We start from the raw sequence: 21,150 nt of genomic DNA on the forward strand, positions 1-21,150 counted from the left end.
GAGGAAATGAACAAGCCCTGTGGGCCATTTTGCAACTGAAATTTGGGCAGTGTTGAAAGATAATACGAACTATTCCCGAGTACCCGTATCTGTGAACAAGCTCCCTGAAAGCATCTGAAATATTAGCTTTATATGATAGAGCGATAGTCAATGTGTTGAACTTCAGCCAGAGTGAACAATGCTTTGTGAAGCCACAAATCCTCCAGCTGTAGCTTTGAAATGAAAGACCTGAGTTGGCACAATTCAGTTGGGTCCTTGGTAGAAGTTCTATCTCTGGGATCAAAAGTAGTGGAATGAATTAATTCATGAAGATCTGTGGTCACTAAATCCCTTGTCTTGCTGACAGAGCCTTGTTCAGTTAGACTGTTGACAGCTGACTTCGCCTGGTGTTGCTAGCAAGAATGTTAACAGGAGATAACAGTAATGGGCTAGAATGTGTTGAATAAATTTAAGAGATCAAAGTACAGAATGAAGCTGCTGTCAGTGTCTGAATTCATGTTTATGGAACAAACCTACTTAGAATATACCTGAGAAAGATCGCCGACAGCAATCCATTGTTGCACAAAAGCCCTTCACTCTTTCAGCTATTGTAGTACCTAAGTAACCTTTAATTACTCAGACAACATGAAAAGGCTTTAGCATTTTATTACGATTTACCTAGTGCTCATGGACCCAATTTTCTTTCTTGTTCCTGCAATTTTCTACCTTGTCCCTTTGAATTTTGAAAACAAGGGTACAGTTCTATGGTTGATACCAGCTGCACTGCACCTTATCCAGCTGGCTATTCATCATATTGAAGCCTGGGCTGTAAATGTTGGTATGCTATTCAACCACTGATTGTGACATAGCCAAGCCCAATCATGTTCTCACCTGATTTTCATGCACACCAACTTTCCAGCAAGGCTCTGGGGAGGTGGTGGTATAGTGGTAATATCACTAGACTATTATTCCAGAGCCCAGGCTAATGCTCTGGGGTCATGGGTTCAAATCCCACCACAACAGATGGTGAAATTTGAATTCAATTAAAAAATCTGGTGACCATGAAACCATTTTTGATTGTTGTAAAAACACATCTGGTTCACTAATGTCCTTTAAGGAAGGAAACCTGCCATCCTTACCTGGTCTGGCCTCCTTGAGACTCCAGACCCACAACAATGTGGTTGAATTATGAAATAGCCTAACAGGTAATTAGGGATGGGCAATAAATGCTGGCCTTGCCAGCAATGCCCACGTCCCACAAAGGAATAACAAAAAATAAATTGAGGGAACTTTGGCCAATATTTTACTTCATAGCCCAGGAGTACTGAGACTGTCCTGTCCTAGCTCAGCACAGGTGACACTTTCCTGTTCTGAATGCATGTATCAAATTATGTCAACTAAGTCACCAAAGGAATTATTTTTTTTAAATATTTGTGATCTTGGCAATATAGTTGTGGCATTTATTTCAGGGGTACCTTCCATACTAGGTGTGTATTTGGAGCTGTAATGTTAAACAGGGACAAATCAATGGCTTTAAATATCTTCATTGCTAAGTGCTTGCAACATCATTTTTTTCCTGCAAATCACAGATGTCAGACTAAACAAATATTCATTTAATGTCCTAAATGTGGCAAAAAAAAAACAGCATCTGGAGAATCACTCGTGGGAACATAGTCCCAGCACCCAGTGGCATGGCAGTTTTGTAAATCGGTATGCCGAATTGCCATGCCATTTGCAGATTTATTAAATTTGGCAGAATGTGACACCCGTATTCAGAATAAAGTCTGCCATATTATTGTAACGCCATTTACTCTGCATGAGTTTGGTGATCTTCCCCTTCATTTCTTCTAACCAGCCAACTTTTCTTTGTGATGGCATTGTACATGACCCTGTTGCTAATACGAAGTCTGTATTAAAGAACTTAGAAATGACTTCACTGGAAATAAGACTAGTTAGGAAATTACTTTATGCATATGAAAGAAAATCAAATGCATTGTCCAAATATACCAGCCCACATTTTTTGCTGTATGCACCTTCACATTATTGCTATCAAAGCTCATTAGTAAAAAAAAGAAGCCTACACTCTGACAGCAGGATGACAATCCTGTAGTCACTGATTCCTGTGAGCAAAGACTATTACATGGAGTCTGAATCCCTCCTTCTTAACTGCCGCCAAATGTATCGAATCTAGCTGTAGTCATTTTTTGGACTATTGAACTCAAATTCTTGAAATCATACATGAGTGCATTTCCAATTATGATGGATGATCCAATTATACTTGCTGCCTATATGCCTGAGGTCACCCCTACAGACCCCACTGGTGCTGTGCACTTGCAAAGGGAGTCTACAGAGCTCCTGCTATAGGGAATTACTCAAATAGATGGTAGAATCCACCATTCTATGCAGACATGTTTTCTTCATCTCCTGCAACAGGATATCAATTCATCAATTCATGCTTGCAATGAATTCTCTGTTTCATCAATGGCACAAGAGATCAAAATTGTAAAGAAACTCAGCCAATCCAACATCTGCAATATATCTCCGCACCACAATAGCCACACCATCCACATCTACTATGTTCTGATGAAAGGTCACAGACCTGAAATGTTAACTTTACTTCTCTCTCCACAGATGCTGCCAGACCTACTGAGTATTTCCAGCACTTTTTGTTTTTGTTCCACATCCACTACCTTTGCCTCTTTCTCACTCATGAGTTACCCTGTGTTGTCTCATAAAGGAACAAATATTTTCTGTAATTGGTGTGTGTGTCCAGACTGCTCCTCCTTAAAGTGTATGTGTAATGCTAAATGCCAGGAGATGTGACAGCTCTCCAATACTGGTGTCTTACCATTGGACTTGAAACCTTTCTATAAAAAGATGGCATGGTATAAACATACAAACATTGTTGCACAAATTGATATTCCAGTGATAACATAGTATTTTCTAAATGGTGAAGAGGTAGGACCTGTTGATGAGCAGAGAGGTTTAGGGGTCCAAGTACAGAAATCACTAAAAGCTAACAGACAGGTACAAGTAAATAATTTAAAAAAGCTAATGGAATATTGGTCTTTATCTCGAGGAATACAATTGATGGAAGTTATATTACTGCTGTACAAAGCTCTGGTTAAACCCCATATGGATTATTGCATTCAGTTCTGGACACCACACCTCTGGATGTATTGGCCTCAGTGGGGATGCAGCATAGATCCACCAGAATGATACCAGGGCTAAAATGATAAATTATGTGAACAGGCTGAATAGTCTAGGCTTGTGTTCTCTTGAATGTAGAGTTTTAAAAGATGATCTAATTGAGGTGCTTAAGATGATTAAAGGATTTGATAGTGTAGATCGAGAAAAACTATTTCCTTTGGTGGGAGAGTCCAGAACAAGGTGGTCTAACCTTAAAATTAAATGTAGGCCATTCAAGGCAGAAAGCACTAATTGGATTTCAGAACAGGCCTGAGGAGCTGAATGACCCATTCCTGATATTATATTCCTAACACATATGTTTCCTAGCAGAACAGTAACACTGCTTTAAATTTCTTCAAAATGAAAATGCTTACCATAGTATGCTTATGCCATTATCATTTTATAAACTAAGATGGTTGTTGTCTTAACAACCTTCATGCATTCCCCAGGTCCTGCATCGCCTCCTAGGCCACAATATCCATAATGGCCTGCTTGCAGCAGGAAAGGGGTTTATTTAATGTGTACAATCACTGGTCCTAACAAAGATGTCTATTGAAATAATTTTTTTCTTTTGGAAAGAAAATGACAATGCTTTGAGATGTGGTTTTGCAGAGAGAAGCAAAGACTTCATAACAGTATATATTATCAGGGCTAGTGAAAAGTATTGCTGGTTAAAGATGGAACAACAAAATTAGTACTTTTTATGTAGTGAGTTCCATTTGTCACAAAGATAGTTAGTAATCAATCTATCTCAGCTACTGGTAAGCAAACCTCTCTTTTCTAGCCATATATAATAGTTCACAAATATTGACATTACCCCTATTTTATGTCACAGTATAAAGTCATTGACAGTCATACACAAGAGAGTGACAGCGACTTCCACTGTTTAACTTGACATTTTTTTTCAAATTGGATACCTTCTTCGGCAGGTATTAGTGACCCGAGGCTGACCTCTCACGATTGCCGTCCCATACTGCCTGGATTCTGCTTAAAGTTGGGATTCCTGTCAGTCGAGGACATTTCTCTCCTTGCACACGCCAACCGCAATAATCTGAAGATGCACATGTTAAGTGGAGCTTTTTTTAATACTGCCTCCATCAACACTCCAACTCATGCACTTCTCAGTTCTATTGACATGCAGGAAAAATCAAGGTGCTTACATGCTTTACAAGGAGGTTAACAGATATTTCAGTAGGAATATATAGGAACATACATGGGACTTAGGGGTGGGGTGGGGGTCATTCCTTATTCAGGGAGAGTGTTTAAGAGAGGATGTTAACACAACCTGCAAGGTCCAACATAGCAAGTCGAACCATCAATTCACCATTAGATGCTGATTGAAGTCACGATCTGCCCACTCTGAGATGTTCAGGTGGACACTCAGCACGTCCATGCTAGTACCCTTACAAGCATGGTGCCCTGCACGGGAAGTGGGCAGTAGAGGGAGTCAGCTCTAGATTTCTGGAGTTCCAGGCTTTGGTAGCACTGGCAGGAGTGGTGGTATGGAGTCGACTTTCACAGCCTGTGTGTTCCTATAGGTGTGCTGAAAAAGGGAGAACAAAATTAACACAGATCACTAACTCCAAATTTAACACCTCCATGGTGTTCTGCACTGATGGCTTTGAGGTTTTAACATGAAATTATTATACAATTTATTTCCTTCTTGAATTTTAATTTCTGTCCTCACACTGTAGTTTTGGCTACTGGTTGCAGGCTACTCTGCAACAACAGACAATCTTCTCATTAGAGAATAAAACGTAGTATTAGAGAAATGAGGAAACTGATGCTGATCCTAAAGAAAAAACTTCCCATTTACATGGCATCTTATCATAGCTCTAACATGTCCATATTACATTTAGAGTGCAGGAATTTTTATGGGAATTCTGCGACGAGTAACTCACCTCCTGACTCCCCAAAGCCTGTCCACCATCTACAAGGCACAAGTCAGGAGTGTGATGGAATACTCTCCACTTGCCTGGATGGGTGCAGCTCCAACAACGCTCAAGAAGCTCGACACAATCCAGGACAAAGCAGCCCACTTGATTGACACCCCATGCACAACCTTCAACATTCACTCCCTCCACCACCGACGCACCGTGGCAGCAGTGTGTACCATCGACAAGATGCACTGCAGCAACTCACCAAGGCTCCTTTGACAGCACCTTCCAATCCCATGACATCTACCACCTAGAAGGACAAGGGCAGCCACACACCATCCTGACTCAGAACTATATCGCCTTTCTTTCACCGTCACTGGGTCAAAATCCTGGAACTCCTTTCCTAACAGTACCATGGGTGTAACTATACCCCAAGGACTGCAGTGGCTCAAGAAGGCAGCTCACCACCACCTACTCAAGGGCAATTAGGGATGGGCAATAAATGCTGTCCTAGCCAGTGATGCCCACATCCCATGAACGAATAAAAAAAAATGCAGGGAAACATGGAAACATTACACAGAGTAAGATATCACCAAAAAGCAAACAAATCAAACTGCAAGTAAAACCACAATATTGTCATTCGTTTTGTCTTGTCAGCAGCAAATAAATGAGTGCAGTGCCCCAATGCGGGCAACCAGATTGTGGAGGAATGGATGGAGACTGTTAACAAAGAACTTAAAGAACAAAAAGGCTCAATATTGTTCCAACCCATCACTTCAATGAAGAGCGTCTGTGCTAAGCACCATTTCCAATGAAGTTCAGGCTGAATGAAATGCAGTGACTGTGTTCTGCCATCTGGTCCAAGATGATTTGCAGTCATAATAAAGCAGAAAAAGTGCTCTATTGAATATAAGTGAAAGATATGAATACCCTGGACATTACTCTGGAGGTTTCCCAGCAGCAGACAGGAATCAGGATGTGAGGAGGATTGGTTGTCCACTCCACTGTGGAAGGCAGCAGATTTGCATAATTAAGGGCCCAATTATAGGCAATTTTACAGGGCTGCCAGAATTTTGCCTATGGTGGAGTGTCCCTCGCGGCATGAAGAGGCTCCCTGATTTATTGGCCCCCTAAACTTTAATCGTCCAATACCTGTCCAAGGTGCCTACACGTTGAGGCACCCGTGTGGTCTCTGATTTTCCTCAGCAGCGCCACATCTCCCGGTGCGGCTGTTGTGTGTTGTCATTGTACTTTGTGATGCAGATGGGCCTTCTGCAGAAAGTCTCAGGCTCAGAATAAGGTCAACTGAGAACCCTATTATTTACGTAATACTATATACACTCGCATCAATCCTCCTAAGCTAGCAACCTTCATGCTGTTACCTCATCTTCTCCCAAGCCTAACCTCATGTGACAGTTACATCGTCACTCTTACAGTGGTAGGGGTTGCTCTCACTGTCTTCAGCATTAAACCTTTACCTCCCGATACTACATCTCCCCCCAAGTCTTTATCCAATATTTCCTTAAACATATATAAATACTTATCTACTCCCAATTGTCTGATTTCACAGATTTAGTCTGTTAGGAGGTTTGACAACTCTCCCCAATCTGGTTGTAGTCTGACTGGGACATTTAATAGTCTTCCTTGTAAGTCTGGATCGCTGACTTGGTTAATCTTTGTGATGGATTGTAGCGTTCTGTTCAGTTTGGGGTTGGTCATCTTCATCTGGGTTTTCCAAATGAATGATTGGCTGTTGCTTTTGGATAATAGGGATAATATTTCTCCCATTTCTTTGTATGTTTCCTTTAGTCATGTGTATTGTTACAAAAGGTTTTTTTTTGTACTCAGAACTTAGAATTCTGTGTGTTTTAAAAGCCGAGAAAAGGATTTTTGCTCAGTGGAAACCACCTGCAAATAGTCAAAATTCCTGCAATGTTTTGAAAGGAAATTCATAACAAGAGTTGAACTTTATGGGTGCTTTGAAAGGAAGTTAAACTTGTACCAGGACAGGAAAGCCAGCAATTTCAAGGAAACCACAGGGCTTTGATTTTTCTTCAGAGCAGCTTTTGCGTGACAGGGGAGACCACTGTCTGGACATGTGACCATGTTCATGAAGGTTCTTTTTTCATCTTAGACCCTTTAAAAATCCAGTGAATTGGACAAAGGGCAGACATTTTGAAAACATTGCTTTGGCCTGCCTGGAGCAAGGGAGGAAGACCCAGAAAAGTGTTAACTCTCTCTGTAAAGGAGACTTGCATCTCTTGAAAAGGAATCCTACATTTTAAAGGTGGCAGATTCCTGTTGTCTCCAGTCTCTGTAGAATTCCTGCATCCAGAGTGGTTCCTGTTGCCTCCTGTGTTTTGGGAGATCCTGAAATCTCAAGAAAGCTTCTACTGCTGGACTGCTGATTTTTTTTTAAAACCCAAGCAGACCAGTTGCTGCACCCCTGCTGAAAGACCTGTGTGATGCCTGCTGCAGACAAATTGCCTTGAAAGCCTGCCCACCACAGACTGTTCATCAACCTCACCTGGAAAGACTTCGAGTTTCACCTGACTATTCAACTCTGGGACACCTGACTGTACCAACAACATCCTACCGGAACGTGATAAACTCAATTATTTTTATTATTCCTTCTATTCCAAAGAAACAGCTTAAACTAATAATCCTTTTCCCGGTTAACCATTTTTAAAAATGTATTCGTGTGTGCATGTGGGTGAAGGAAATAAGGATTTTTTCATATATATAGATTTATCTTGTTACTAGTTAAGACCTATTATTTATTTTCTAATAAATAGTTCATGTTGCTGTTTAAAGAAACCTGGTTTGGTGTGCTTTATTCTGGGGAAAAGATAAAGTGTTTAATTTGGCTATTATTCAGTAGGTGGGAAACTTTATTTGATATGCTATGACCTGTGGAGTAGTGGGACTGAATTACTAGTGCATTACTCCCACCTTGGTTGGAACAGTATCACATACAATTGCTGGTAGTTCTCCTGTCTGTGGATTACTGTACCTTCCCTTTCAAGGTCATGTATCCATATTCTTTGACCGTTAATCAATTTGGGTAAGTTTCTGGCTCGAAATCTTCTATCAGAATGATGGGTTTGTTGCCTTCTATAAGAGTTTTCCCTGTATCTTACTTTCTCGTAGTCCCAGAAATGCAATCCCAAAAGCAATTTTTAGGCAACAAAGGAAGCTTTGTTCTTATCTTCCTGCCCACCAGTAATTCTGCAGGTGATAATCCACACATCAATGGCGTAGATTGATAAATTAGAAATGAGGTTGGAAGATCTTCATTCTTCTTCAGTAAGGACTTTACCTCATTCGTCTGTGGATACCTCAGTGAACTTGTGAGATGTAGAAATCCCATCTTCACTGCAAACTGAGTATTCACTTGCAAACTGTGGTCCATTGACAATATTTTGCCATGGATACCATGTGTCGCAAAGATGTCTTGAAGAATTCTGACAACTGCTTCTGTCATCATGGAATGCAATCTTCAGACTTCTATCCACCTTGAGAAGTAATCAATGATGATTATGTATGACTTCACACTGAACATGAATAAATCCATACCTAGCCTTTGCCTAGGTCTGGTTGGAAATTGGGTAGTCAACAGAGGTTTACACTGCTCTGGTCTCTGTATCGCACAAATCTGACAGTTCTGGATCACGTTTTCTATTACCTTAGATATTTCAGGCCACCATACTGAAGATTGTGCCCTCACTCTGTACTTGGTTATTCCAAAATGGCCTTGGTGTAGACGATTTAAGATCTCTGATCTCAGTGAACTAGGAATGACTAGTCTGTCATTGTAAATTAACAAGTCATCAATAATGGTAAAGCATTTCCTGTACTCATAGAACATTTTCATTGTTCTCCCGCCTGGACGTTCTTGTGGCCACCTTTGTGTGCAATATTGCCTTATGTGAATGCATTCTTAATCGCTTTTTTGGGTTTGACGTATTTCTTCAACTTCTGTGTGCTTGCTGGCCAATTTTGTGCTGTATGTTGTGAATATGATTCTATCTTACAGACAAAATTCACATCTTGCTGTGTTGGATGGTCTACCGTCGCCCTTTATGGCGCATCAGCTAACGTTTGCAACTTTCCTTGGACGTATACTCTCATAATTATACCTCATCAACCTTAGACAAAAGCTTTGTATTCGCAAAGTGATTCTTGACAACGCAGCCGGCCACTGACATCATTAGACTGTGCCAAGCTGCGCACATGCGCAAACGGGCTCCTGCTCTCTGCACATGTGCTGCATTCCGCATTGCCAGGACTGGTTGGCGCATGCGCAGATGACATCATCGCATAATGCGGGGAGAGAGCGGGAGGAGAGAGAGCGGGAGGGGAGAGAGTGGGAGGGGAGAGAGCGGGGGTGGGGGGAGCGGGAGGGGAGAGAGCGGGAGGGGAGAGAGCGGGAAGAGAGAGAGCGGGGGTGGGGGGAGCAGGGAGAGAGCGGACGAAGACCTTGGTGGCAGCGAGTGCGTTCTCCTCCCCTCCCCCGCCCGCCTGCTCTCTCCCCCCCGCCCGCTCGCTCTCTCCCCACCGCCCGCCCGCTCTCTCCCCCCACCCGCTTGCTCGCTCTCTCCCCACCGCCCGCCCGCTCTCTCCCCCCACCCGCTTGCTCTCTCTCTCCCCCACCGCCCGCTCGCTCTCTCCCCCACTTCTGCCCGCTCGCTCTCTCCCCCACCCCCGCCCGCTCGCTCTCTCTCTCCCCACCGTGCCCGCTCGATCTCTCTTGCCCCACCCCCCCGCCCGCTCGGTCTCTCTCCCCCCCCAACCTGCCCGCTCGGTCTCTCTCCCCCCCGCCCCCGCCCCACCCCCGGCTTGGTCACTCCCTGGCCCCGCCTGATCGATCTCTATCTCTCTCCCCCCACCACCTGCCCGCTCGGTCTCTCCCTGCCCCCCGCCTGCTCGGTCTCTCCCTGCCCCCCACCCGCTGGGTCTCCCTCCCCACCACCCCCCCCGGCCTGTTCGGTCTCTCTCCCCCACCACCCCACCCCCCCGCCTGCTCAGTCTCTCTGCACCCCCCGCCTTCTCAGCTTCTCACCCCCCCCCTTCGCCAGCTCATTCTCTCCCCCCCCCCCCGCCCATTCACTCTCTCTCTCTCCCCCCCACCCGCTCACTCTCTCTTCCCCCCTGCCTGCTTGGTCTCTCCCCGCCCCCCACTCACTCGCTTTCCCCCCCCACCCTCACCCCCACCCACCCGTCCACTCGCTCCCTCACCGGCCCTGTGTCTCTGTGTCTGACAAAGCTCTAGATGCGTAGAATATTGGTCTACGGGAATCATCAGGTAGCTCCTGAAAAAGAACTGCCCGAGCCCAGCTATGGAGGCTTCTGCTACTATCGTTGTAGGGTTGTAGTGTGCCAAGATGTCCGGTGATATAAGCATCTCTTTAATCCTCCAAAATGCTTGTTCTTGGTTGGAATTCCAACATCATGCTTGCTGTTTTTTAAGAATTGTCTCAGTCATTCAGTTATCTGTGCTAAGTGAGATAGAAACTTTTCTAATTGGTTTACCATTCCCAGGAATCTCTGAAGTTGCTGAATGGTAGTAGGAGTAGGAAATTCTGTAATGACCCATGTCTTCTGTGGATCTGCCATTATACCTTCACCGCACATTATGTGAACCAAGAAACAAACTGAGTTTTTGGAAAATTCACACTTCTCATTCAGAGTTATCCCTGCATCTTGAAGTCACTGTAGGACCACTCGGACTCTTTAGTCATGTTCCACTACTGACTGCCTATGTATCAGGATGTCATCCATGTGACAAATAACTCCTTTGAGCCTTTCGATGTTAGACATAGAGCTTTGAAAGATCTCTGGGGTGGAAGTTATTCCAAACGGTAACCTATTGAAACAAAACCTCCCAAAAGGCGCTATAAATGTGGTCAGTAATCCTGAGGTCTCATCTGGTGGTACCTGCCAAAACCCACTATTGGCATCAAGTTTTGTAAACATGGTGTTCTGAAAGAGTTTTGCTAAGCTGTCAACTGTGGGCATTGGATGAATTTTGTGCGCTACCTCTTTGATGAGCTGTGTTAAATTCACGCAAATACACAGAGTTCTATTTTGTTTTGGGATGGGAACCTTGGCCGAACACAACTCTGTTGGTTGTGTTACGGGAGCGATAACCCTCAATCTTGTCATCTCTTCCAATTGGTGTTGAACTTGGTTTCATAATGGATGAGGTATCTTTCTGGGTGTAAAGATACACACTGGCCTGGCCCCTTCCATAAGTGTGATTCTATACTCTGTCTTAAGTCTTCTGAGCCCTGTGAACAGCTTCGGGTATTCTGTTTGAAAGCAATTGTTTATCTGTGTTTGCTAGACTTTGTCAACCTTCTTGATCAGATGCAGGTCTAAGCATGCTCTTCTACTCAGTTAGGAAAATTTTTGATTATGCAAGACATATAATTTGTTTCCCTATATATTGGAGAGTTGCTTGAAGTTTACCTGTTATTTTCAGTTGTGTCCCAACTGTGTATCCAACAGTTATAAGCAATGTTTCATCAAACATGGCCCTTGGTCTGACAGAACTGTGACACTCGCACCTGTGTCCAGCTTAAAATTCGTAAAGTGTCCATTTATGTAGATGTCCGCCATCCATAATCCTTGGTTTGGGTTATTAATTTCTCCCAGGAAATCTTCTGAATATTGATGCACTTGATTCACTGCTCTTTGCGTGAAGGTCTTCTGCTTTGCACTCTTGAGAGAAGAAATTTTACTCTGACACATTTTCCCATAATGTCCAGTCTTTTTTTACAATTGTAGTACTCAGCTTTACTTGCTGGACACTGCTCCCGCCTGTGGTTCTTCCTGGCTCCACAGCGTTGGCACGGTTCCCCAGTGTCAGGCACCTTCTCACCTGTGTGTGTTTTCTTTTCCACAAAGTGCTTCTCTGACTTTGGCTTCACAAACTGTACAGTCATTGGACTTCTTCTCATCCGTGGCTTGTCTTCAGCCGGCAGAACGGCCCTATTTTGTTTGCGGACTTCAGCCTGTCTTACAATCTGAATGGCCTTTTTGAGTGTAAGGTCCTCTTTCAAATACAAAAGGTCTGACAAGGATTCATCAGCTATGCCAACAACTATTTGGTCCCTTATTAGTTCTGCCTTTAATTCGCCATATTTGCATCCCTCTGTCAATCTGTACAGATCATTTATATAAAAGTCTACGGATTTGCCTGTCTTCTGCGCCTGCTTGTTAAATTTGGCTCTTTCAAGGATTTTATTGCTGCAAAGATTGAAATATTTATCAAGAGCTTGAAGTACATCTTCAAATTTATCAGAAACCTTGTTTATCCCTTACCTCACTATCACATCGTCTGCAATCACTCCTATTGAATATAAAAGGGTATTCATGTGGTCTACTTCTGATTTGGTATGGAGTTGGAAAGCAATCCTAACTCGTAGGAATCTTTTCCTCCATAATGAGCAATTTTGTGCCTAATTGGGTCATTCTTGATTGTGGAAACTTTCAGGCATTCTGAATTTCAAATCCATATTACTTTCTTTGCTTTTGCAAGGCTTTCTTCCCTTGTTTCTAAATTTTTCAGGCTTGAATGGAGGTGTTCACGGTCTTCCTGGGAATTTCCCGCACTTTCCAACTTTTCCTGTGCTTTCTCTCCACGGTCTGGCTGAGCGATGGCTGCTGACTCCTGAGCCATCTTCTCGCCTGAGATCAGTTTCTCTACCCATGTTTTTGACCCAGTGCACCATTAACTATTAACGGCCCCTTTCAAAATCTCTCAACCAATCCTAGACCGTAACCTGGCACTGAAACTCGGACCCGATTGCTGGAGATGGATGTCCCGTTTCAGACCCCCACGCTTCTGTGCTGCAGTCTGAGAGGCTGCAGGGCTGTCTCACCAACTGTCCTCATCGTCTGTGGCTACAGAGCAGCTCTTGACTTCATTGCAGTCCCCCGACTAGATCTGCTGTTCGCCTGATGCTACTTCACGAGGGAAGGAGCTCTTCAAATTTTCCTGGTCATTTTAACTGGTGCCACCATATTGTGTGTTGTTGTTGTATTTTGTGGTGTAGCTGGGGCATTCTGGAGAACGTCTCAGACTCAGGATAAGGTCAATGAAGAACTCTTTATTATTTACATGATACTATATACACTCTCATCAAGCCACCTAAGCTAGCATCCTTCATGTTAATACCTCTTCTTCTCCCAAGACTAACCTCTTGTGACTGTTACGTCATCACTCTTACAGTGGGAGGTTTTGCTCTCACTGTCTTCAGCATTAACCCTTTACATCCTTATACTACAGCGGCTACTGAGGCTTCAGATGCCGCCGGCCCTCTGATTGGGCCAGCAGCATCAAGAGCCCACCCGCCATATTTAATTTGTCAGCAGGCCCATGGGCAGCCGATTAGGAGGCCACCTGTGGTAAAATTGCTGAGCCAATTCCGCTGCAGGCAAGGCATGGCTCGGGACCCACTTTGCACCCGGACATCGGGGTCCCACAGCCACAGTAACATTTAGCCCAATACTTCAAAAGCTTGGATGGTTCAGGAAGCTGAAAAGAATTTTCTGGAAAGAATATTGGTATGGTTCCTGTTGCATAGCATTACAGTAGAGAGAGGTTTCATAGTGAAGGTGCATAAATGAGAAGCAGAGATCTGGGAGAAGCAGAAGAAGGTGTAGAACAGCTACTGGCAGCAGAGCAGAGATGGTATGCTGGGACAAAACTGCAGGAAGATTAATATTCAACTTCCTTTCCAATGAATTAATAAACTGTAATGTTTTCAGGTATATTTGAAGCCAAACTTGGGTCACTTTTTCTTCCTCCAAACTACACATTATGTTTGTTTTGATTATCATTGAGATGATCCTTTTTGCCTTTAGAATTAATTAGGTTAATTCCATTTTCTTTTCAGTAAAAGAATGAATGTAGAATATAGTTAAAATCTGTTTTATGTATGTAGTGTTCTATAAAATGTAAATTATGTACTATAAATTGATTGCATATATAATCATTTCATATCCAACATATACTCTGACACATTTGCATACACATCCTTTTTCCCCTGTTGAAAGGGCTGCATTTTTTGCCACGGTGATAGTGCAGAATGGCAGCTTAAATAGCAAGTTATACAATGTTTATAATTCTTAACTGTGGTTCCTTGTGGATACATTTATAAAATAAACACCCTGGCAAAATTCACAATAATTGGCACCATGCAATCTGAAATGGCTTCAGGATGGTTGGTTGAGAAATGGAAATGTCACATGGGTGAGATAAGAGAGGAGATAAAATAATAGCAAAATTATTAAAATGCAACTGCACAAAAAGACATGCAGAAAACTGACACAAAAATATAAGTGCATCCTTTTTGCTTAGACTTAAATTGGCATCTCTAAGTATGTCAGGTTATATTTAATAAAATAATTTTCCTTCCACACCTAGTTAAGAGATTTGATGATCTAACAGTGGTTAATATTTCATTTTTTTCAGTCTCTTTTATTTTGCTGATTTTCTTTCTGACATTTAGCAGTAGTAAGATCTCTCCTTGAATCCAGACATCCATCAGTTCGTGCTGAAGAGAAGCGAAACCTCAAAGTCAGTGCAATTAGTAACTGGACTCAAGTGGTTGCAGCAGGCAGTGACTGGCATTACATTAATTCTTTCAGACTGATAAAGCATCATTAGGACACATCAACATATCGACAAGGTTGTTCACCATTGCCACTTTGATGTACTTGAGCATCCTACACCCTTAAAGGTTCCCAGATGTGCAAAATTGACTACTTTGCATCGGTTGAATCATAGAAATGCTTATTAACAACACACGTTAATAAGCAGCTGATTTAATAATGGTGTTGAAAAAAACTCCTTTCCCACCAAAAATAGATGCAAATTCTGTCAGGAGAAAAGATAGATTGTCAAAATGTTGAGATGAAAGCAGTGGGTTACAATACAGACCTTTTACCTTTAGGACTTGGATTTGAGTCCAGCCAGATTGATGGAATGAAAGTATTGCCTTACCACTAGCTGTAAGGCTCCTATATGAAGTCAATTTGAGCAAACACAACCCACTTCTGAATTAGCAGGAGCCTCCAGCACACAAAAGCTGACCAGAACTCAACACGCTCACTGGGGGCTGATTTTGAATTGATAATGAAGTCAATGGAAATAAAAATCAGGAAAGATACTGGGTGTAATTTTACCCGCCCACTGACATCAGGTGTCATGGTGGCAGGGCCTGGAGAATGCCTCCAGGAGAGGACCACCATGGGCCTCGACGTTGGGAAGGCCCCGCCCCATATTACCAGCAGTGGCAAGGCCTGTGGTAGCACCACCCCCTGCCTCCCCCAACCCCCGTCGCTTGGCGACGAGAGCAGGATTTAAATATTTAAATTAATGAATTACTTACCTACCTGCTCCCTTCGGCTGTCCTGCTGCCATATTCCAGTCTGTTGCCAGGACTCCCGCGCCTTCAGATCTCTGTTCGGAGATTTGAGACGGAACACTGGTTGGGAGAGGGGGGAGCAGGTAAGTTTTCAGGGCGGGGGTGGGTGTGAGCGGGAAAAACTATTGTGATTGGTGGATGGGATGATGGGAAGGGGCTGAAGTTAAAAGTTCATAAACTTTGTTGGGGGGGGAAGGTCGGGATCACAAGGTAAGTTTTTTCTGAGGAGAGAGGGCAATTAATTATTGCTTTGTCATGGCAGGGGAGAGGGGCTTGAATCTTTTATTGTTTCTACTTTAAATTTGTCATGCATTTAACTTTAAAAATGCAAATGCAATGTAAGAGCTTGAAGCCCTTTAAAAATGGCACCAGCACCAGCACAGTGGTGCTGGATGCCATTACCGTGGACGGAGCGCCCGCCTCCTCCACGTCATCTCAGCTGCAAGCTGGTAAAATGCACTGATTCACTAAGATTAATTTTACATTATTGCACACAATTAAAACTCACCCCCACTCAGAAAACAACACAACAATAACTCGCATTTATATAGCGCCTTTAATGAGGTAAAATGTACCAAGATGATTCACAGGAATATTAATAAACAAAGTAAGATGATATTAGGACAGGTGGCTAATAACTTAGTCAGTGAGGTAGGTTTTAAGGAGCATTTTAGTGGACAGAAGCAGAGAGGTTTAGGAAGAGAATTCAAGAGCTTAGGGCCTAGGCAGCTAAAGGAACAGCCACCAATGGAGGGGCAAAGAAGATTGTCTGTGTGGAAGAGGCCAGAATTGGAGGAATGCAGAGATCTCAAAGGGTTATAGGGTGGGAGGAGGTTATGGAGATAAGGAGGGACAAGGCCATGGAGGGGATCTGAAAACTATAATGAGAATTTTCAATTTGAGATGTTGCTTGACCGGACTGGAAGCCAGTGTAGGTCAGTGAGCCCAGGGGTGATGAGTGAATGAGACTTGGTGTGATTTAGGATAAGAACACCAGAGTTCTGGATGAGCTCAACTTTACGGAGGGTACAAGGTAGGAGGCACAAAAGTACCCACAATCCACTGCACTGTTGACAATCTCAGTCAGCAAGGACACAGTGGCGCAGTAGTTAGCACCGCAGCCTCACAGCTCCAGCGACCCGGGTTCAATTCTGGATACTGCCTGTGTGGAGTTTGCAAGTTCTCCCTGTGTCTGCGTGGGTTTTCGCCGGGTGCTCCAGTTTCCTCCCACAGCCAAAAGACTTGCAGGTTGATAGGTAAATTGGCCATTATAAATTTCCCCTAGTATAGGTAGGTGGTAGGGGAATATAAGGACAGGTGAGGATGTGATAGGAATATGGGATTAGTGTAGGATTAGTATAAATGGGTGGTTAATGGTTGGCACAGACTCGGTGGGCCGAAGGGCCTGTTTCAGTGCTGTATCTGTAAATCTAAAAGTGGTTAAGTTGGGAAATAGAAATGCCACATTGGGTACTAGAGTATGATCTCTCAGAATGGGGTAAAAACTAACTTTTGGAGCAGTATAAAGTGAACTGTAGCCCATTCTGAACCTGACCTGGAGGTGCTTTATGCTGACAATGGATATCTACTCTAACAAATTCTTAGGCCCCAATATTCCTAAGTCTCTGACAGTACAGTAGAGAAGGATTCCTGGTGGTTTGAAGCCAAAACCATTGCTGCTCGTCCCAAATTGTAGGGACAGGGTTATTTTCATAATCAGAGCGGGTGGCATCAGAGACACCCACCACATTATTCCAATAGAGTTCATATCATCACTTTCCCATCAAGATCCAAAAGGAGACAAGGAAGGAAGTACCAAAAATGTTTAATTCTGCCTCTCAAGGAGCAATGGATCAGCAACTGTATGGTAATCAATCTGTTGCGAATCGATTATTTTAATTGGGTCCTCCAAGGACCCAGTACAAAACACAAAAGCAAATCAACAGCATTCATAACGTGCAATGTACAGCATGATTGTAGGATACCGAGCTATCGTCAGGTGTTCTGTCTGTAATCAGCTGGTGTAGGTTCCACAGGGCCTATTGGTGACATTATTGGGTAGAATTCCCATGGTGGCCTGGGAACAGACTCAGATATATCCCTGAAGTTGTGATAAGATGTGGGGAGCAGGAGGAGGAAAACTTTCCTGCGTCCAACTGAATTCTCCCAGGTTGTTTACGTGGATCAGAACCTTCACAGATTGGGTTCCACCCAGACCCCAACTGCAACGATCAGCCTGACCTCTATCCTCCCATTCCATGAGATTTTCAAGCCCTTAATCTCCCTCATGAAGAGCCCTTGGTTTGAAAGTCACCATAAAAAAATGAGTAAATAAATGAGTATGTAGTCAGGACTTAAAGAAGGGCTGTTATATTGCTCAATATTTACATTTTGAGGGGCTTCCACATCAATACAGCATGACTGTAACCATTGATTGCTAGGCAAAAAAGAGGATCAAAAACTGCATCATTCCAGCCATCTGCAACTTGCTCAAAGATACAATAAATGGAAATACAATGCAATGAAATCACAGTGTAATTAGTCGCTCCGTTTGCCATTGTAGGTATACGGGAATTTCAAAAGAATATCCGCATGTTAAGATGCAAGAGATAGAAAGAAAAGCAGCAGTTGGAAATCTGAAATGAAAAGAAAAAATCCACAGCAGGTTGATTCGTATCTAACAGAGAGAAGATAGGTTAATGCTTCAGGTAAGATCTTTTCTTCGATTTTTCACTTTCGGAAATTCCTAATTTTATCTAAGGTACAAGTCCACCAGACAGAATCAATTCCACAAACAGTTGTAGGGCATGGCTAGGTGTCCTAGAGCGGTACATTGCATGTTATATATGCTGTTGATTTGGTAACTGTGTTTTGTTTAATTACAAGCCTTCCAGCCTTTAATGAAATGTGATCAGTCTGGATAATAACCAGCATTAGTAATTTGGGAAAGCAATTCCTATTCAAAATTTTATTCAGGTTCTTTGATATGCAGTTCACTCTGCTTGTCAAGGGAATGATAATAAAATGTATAGGTGCATAACAATTTAGTTGGTGAGATTAGAATAGGTGAGTTCTAACATCAGACTAGAAAATAACAGCCAATGCAAATCAGGCCCATGGCAGCATGTATCTCTGCATTTCTTCAATTCCTCTTTGACTGTTGGCTCAGAATACATCTGCAATGTATTCTCTGCATGTACCTACCCTCAGATTGCCACATTGCATACAAAAGACAGCAAGTGGCACATTTTCCCATAAATAGATGCATTTGGCTTGGGAAGAAACTCTCGTAAAAACAAGAAACCTTGAAGATTCTCTGTTGATAGCAGTCGTATGGCGAGGGGGGGACGCAACTGAAAAATGTAGGGCGGAATCATTTCCCTAAACCTAAACTGCATGGTATATTTTACCTGTGTATCTTTGTCTGTGCTGCTGAAGTAATGCAGGAGGCTCATACTTCTGGCACATGAAGGCCAAATAAAAGGAGCAAGATACAGGCAAATGACCATCAGGAATCCCTTTCCTGTAACTTCCTCCCCAAAGATATCAGCATTCCTGAAGGTCCATTTTCCATACTGGTCCTCACTTGGAAACTCTCTTTCTGAATGTTCCTCTTGTGTTTAGCTGTATTGGAAGTTGGTTATTGTTCCTGAATTTCTTTGGACTTCCTGTCATTGCGCCATTGTAACCTTGCTAGAAGTCCACTGGAAATCTAGCATGTAAAACTGGTTTCCACCACACTTCTGGCAAAATTACTGTAGCATAACGGCAGAAAGTCTGAGGAAAGTCTGGATATGATTCTGGGTAATTACTTTGGTTTTCTGGTTTGCTTTGTTTGCATTTATTTTGGTGCATTTTTTGGCGATATTCAACTTTATTTTTTTCACCTCTATCTTTTGAAAGGATTTCTACTGTTAATTCAAATACTCTGTGCTGTTGAGATAGGCAATTCCTCTGAAAATTCCTCTTGTCCTTAGGGAGCTTGAACAGGAGAAGGAATTACAGAAAAATGATCAAAGGGAGGTCTAACTGTACTTCAGGTAGGTATCTCAACCTACTGTTACCCAACAGTGCAAGTCCACAGACGCCACTAAAGATACATGGATATGTCAGAGGAGATGTGCCGTCATCATTTACCCTTCTACAGGTACTAACATGACATCTTGCTGTACAAGCAAAAGTATAGTCCTGATCCTTCATATTAAAGTAACTGACATGAGCAAAGTCTGCCCAACAACCTAAGGATGTCTGTGAATGTTTGTGCATCATGCAACTGATTACTTTACAATGACTTGAGATATTATACCTTTAGAAAATGTGAGTGGCAAAGCATTCAATTGTATGTTCCCTACTGACGTGAGCAATGATAGAGCTGTAAGATTGCATGCAGGCTTGTTTAGGTGAGCAATAAATGTGAAACCATTTGACAGGTAATGCATGTGTCCTGAAATCGCGTACTTAATATATGGCATAGTCAGATAGCTTTATCCTTGCCAAACTTGTTAAAGCATATCCTCAACTTGTGCAACTGTTCCCAGATCCATTTTGTCTTATACTTATCCCACCAAGCCTTGGCAAAGACTGAAAAATGTCACATATCTTTAGGTACACAAGTCCCTTTAGTTGCAGCTGGGGGGGGCATGGCCAGTAAAATCCGGCAGGGAGAGGCCCACCTCAACTCCTGACGTTGAGAAGAGCCTGCCGCATATTACCAGAGGTGGGGGGACCTCGGTGTGGCGGCGGAACCCCAATTACCATATACAAACCGGTACTTGGCTCTCCTGATTATGCAACCCGCCGCCACTCGCTGCACACTTCCGCATTTTATGTTGATCGGGCGGCCATCACGTGCCGTCCCATTCACGAACAGAAAAGCCGACAGGACATCAGAAGCACAAATATTTGACAGTGAAGGTAAGTTCAGGTAAATAGGGGTCTCACTCTGCATACTGCAAGGGAGGAGGGAGGGGGGGATTACAGGATTTCGTCTGCAGACCTGCAGGGAGCCACTGCGATTCTGCCCTCCGTAATGGTTGGCAGCTCTGTGCCATTGATTGCCTCTGTCAGTGAAGGAGCAATGGCACTGGAGTCACCCTGTATGTGGGGAGAGTGCCAGAAATGGTAGGCGTGTGAAGCTTATATGTCGGGTGGGCCAATCGTTGCAGCATGTACAATCTTTTTGGTTATGCAGTGCCACTCATAATGGGAGCTAAGACGGGCCATGCCATGCCATGCCACATAGCTGCTGCATGAAAGCACCTGATGTACCACTCAATATCAATCTCTGCCCTGTCAGGAACCTTCGAAGAATTGAAGGAACCGAGTTGAATTGCAACTTGAAGATGGGGATGGTCCACCCTATATTCATTGATGCGTTTCTTGAGAGGATCCATATGTGCAGCAGGCAAAACCAACAGGCAGTTGCAGCCCACATAGAGGCTCCCAGTCATGAGCAACAGCACGCAAGGAGAGCTCACCACGTGAACTTGATCCTGAAAGTTAACTCTGCTTCTCTCTCCACAGATGCTGCCAGAACTGCTGAGTTTCTCCAGCGCTTTCTGCTTTGCTGCCAGATTGACAGCAGCCCCACTCTTCAACAGTGAGGTAAGTATTTCTTTGACAGCTGTCAGGAAGCAGGTGCTGGGGCGCTTTAAATAGGGCCCCAGCAC

The sequence above is a fragment of the Heterodontus francisci genome, chromosome 16 (genome assembly GCF_036365525.1).
Source record: "Heterodontus francisci isolate sHetFra1 chromosome 16, sHetFra1.hap1, whole genome shotgun sequence".
Classification (NCBI taxonomy): domain Eukaryota; kingdom Metazoa; phylum Chordata; class Chondrichthyes; order Heterodontiformes; family Heterodontidae; genus Heterodontus; species Heterodontus francisci.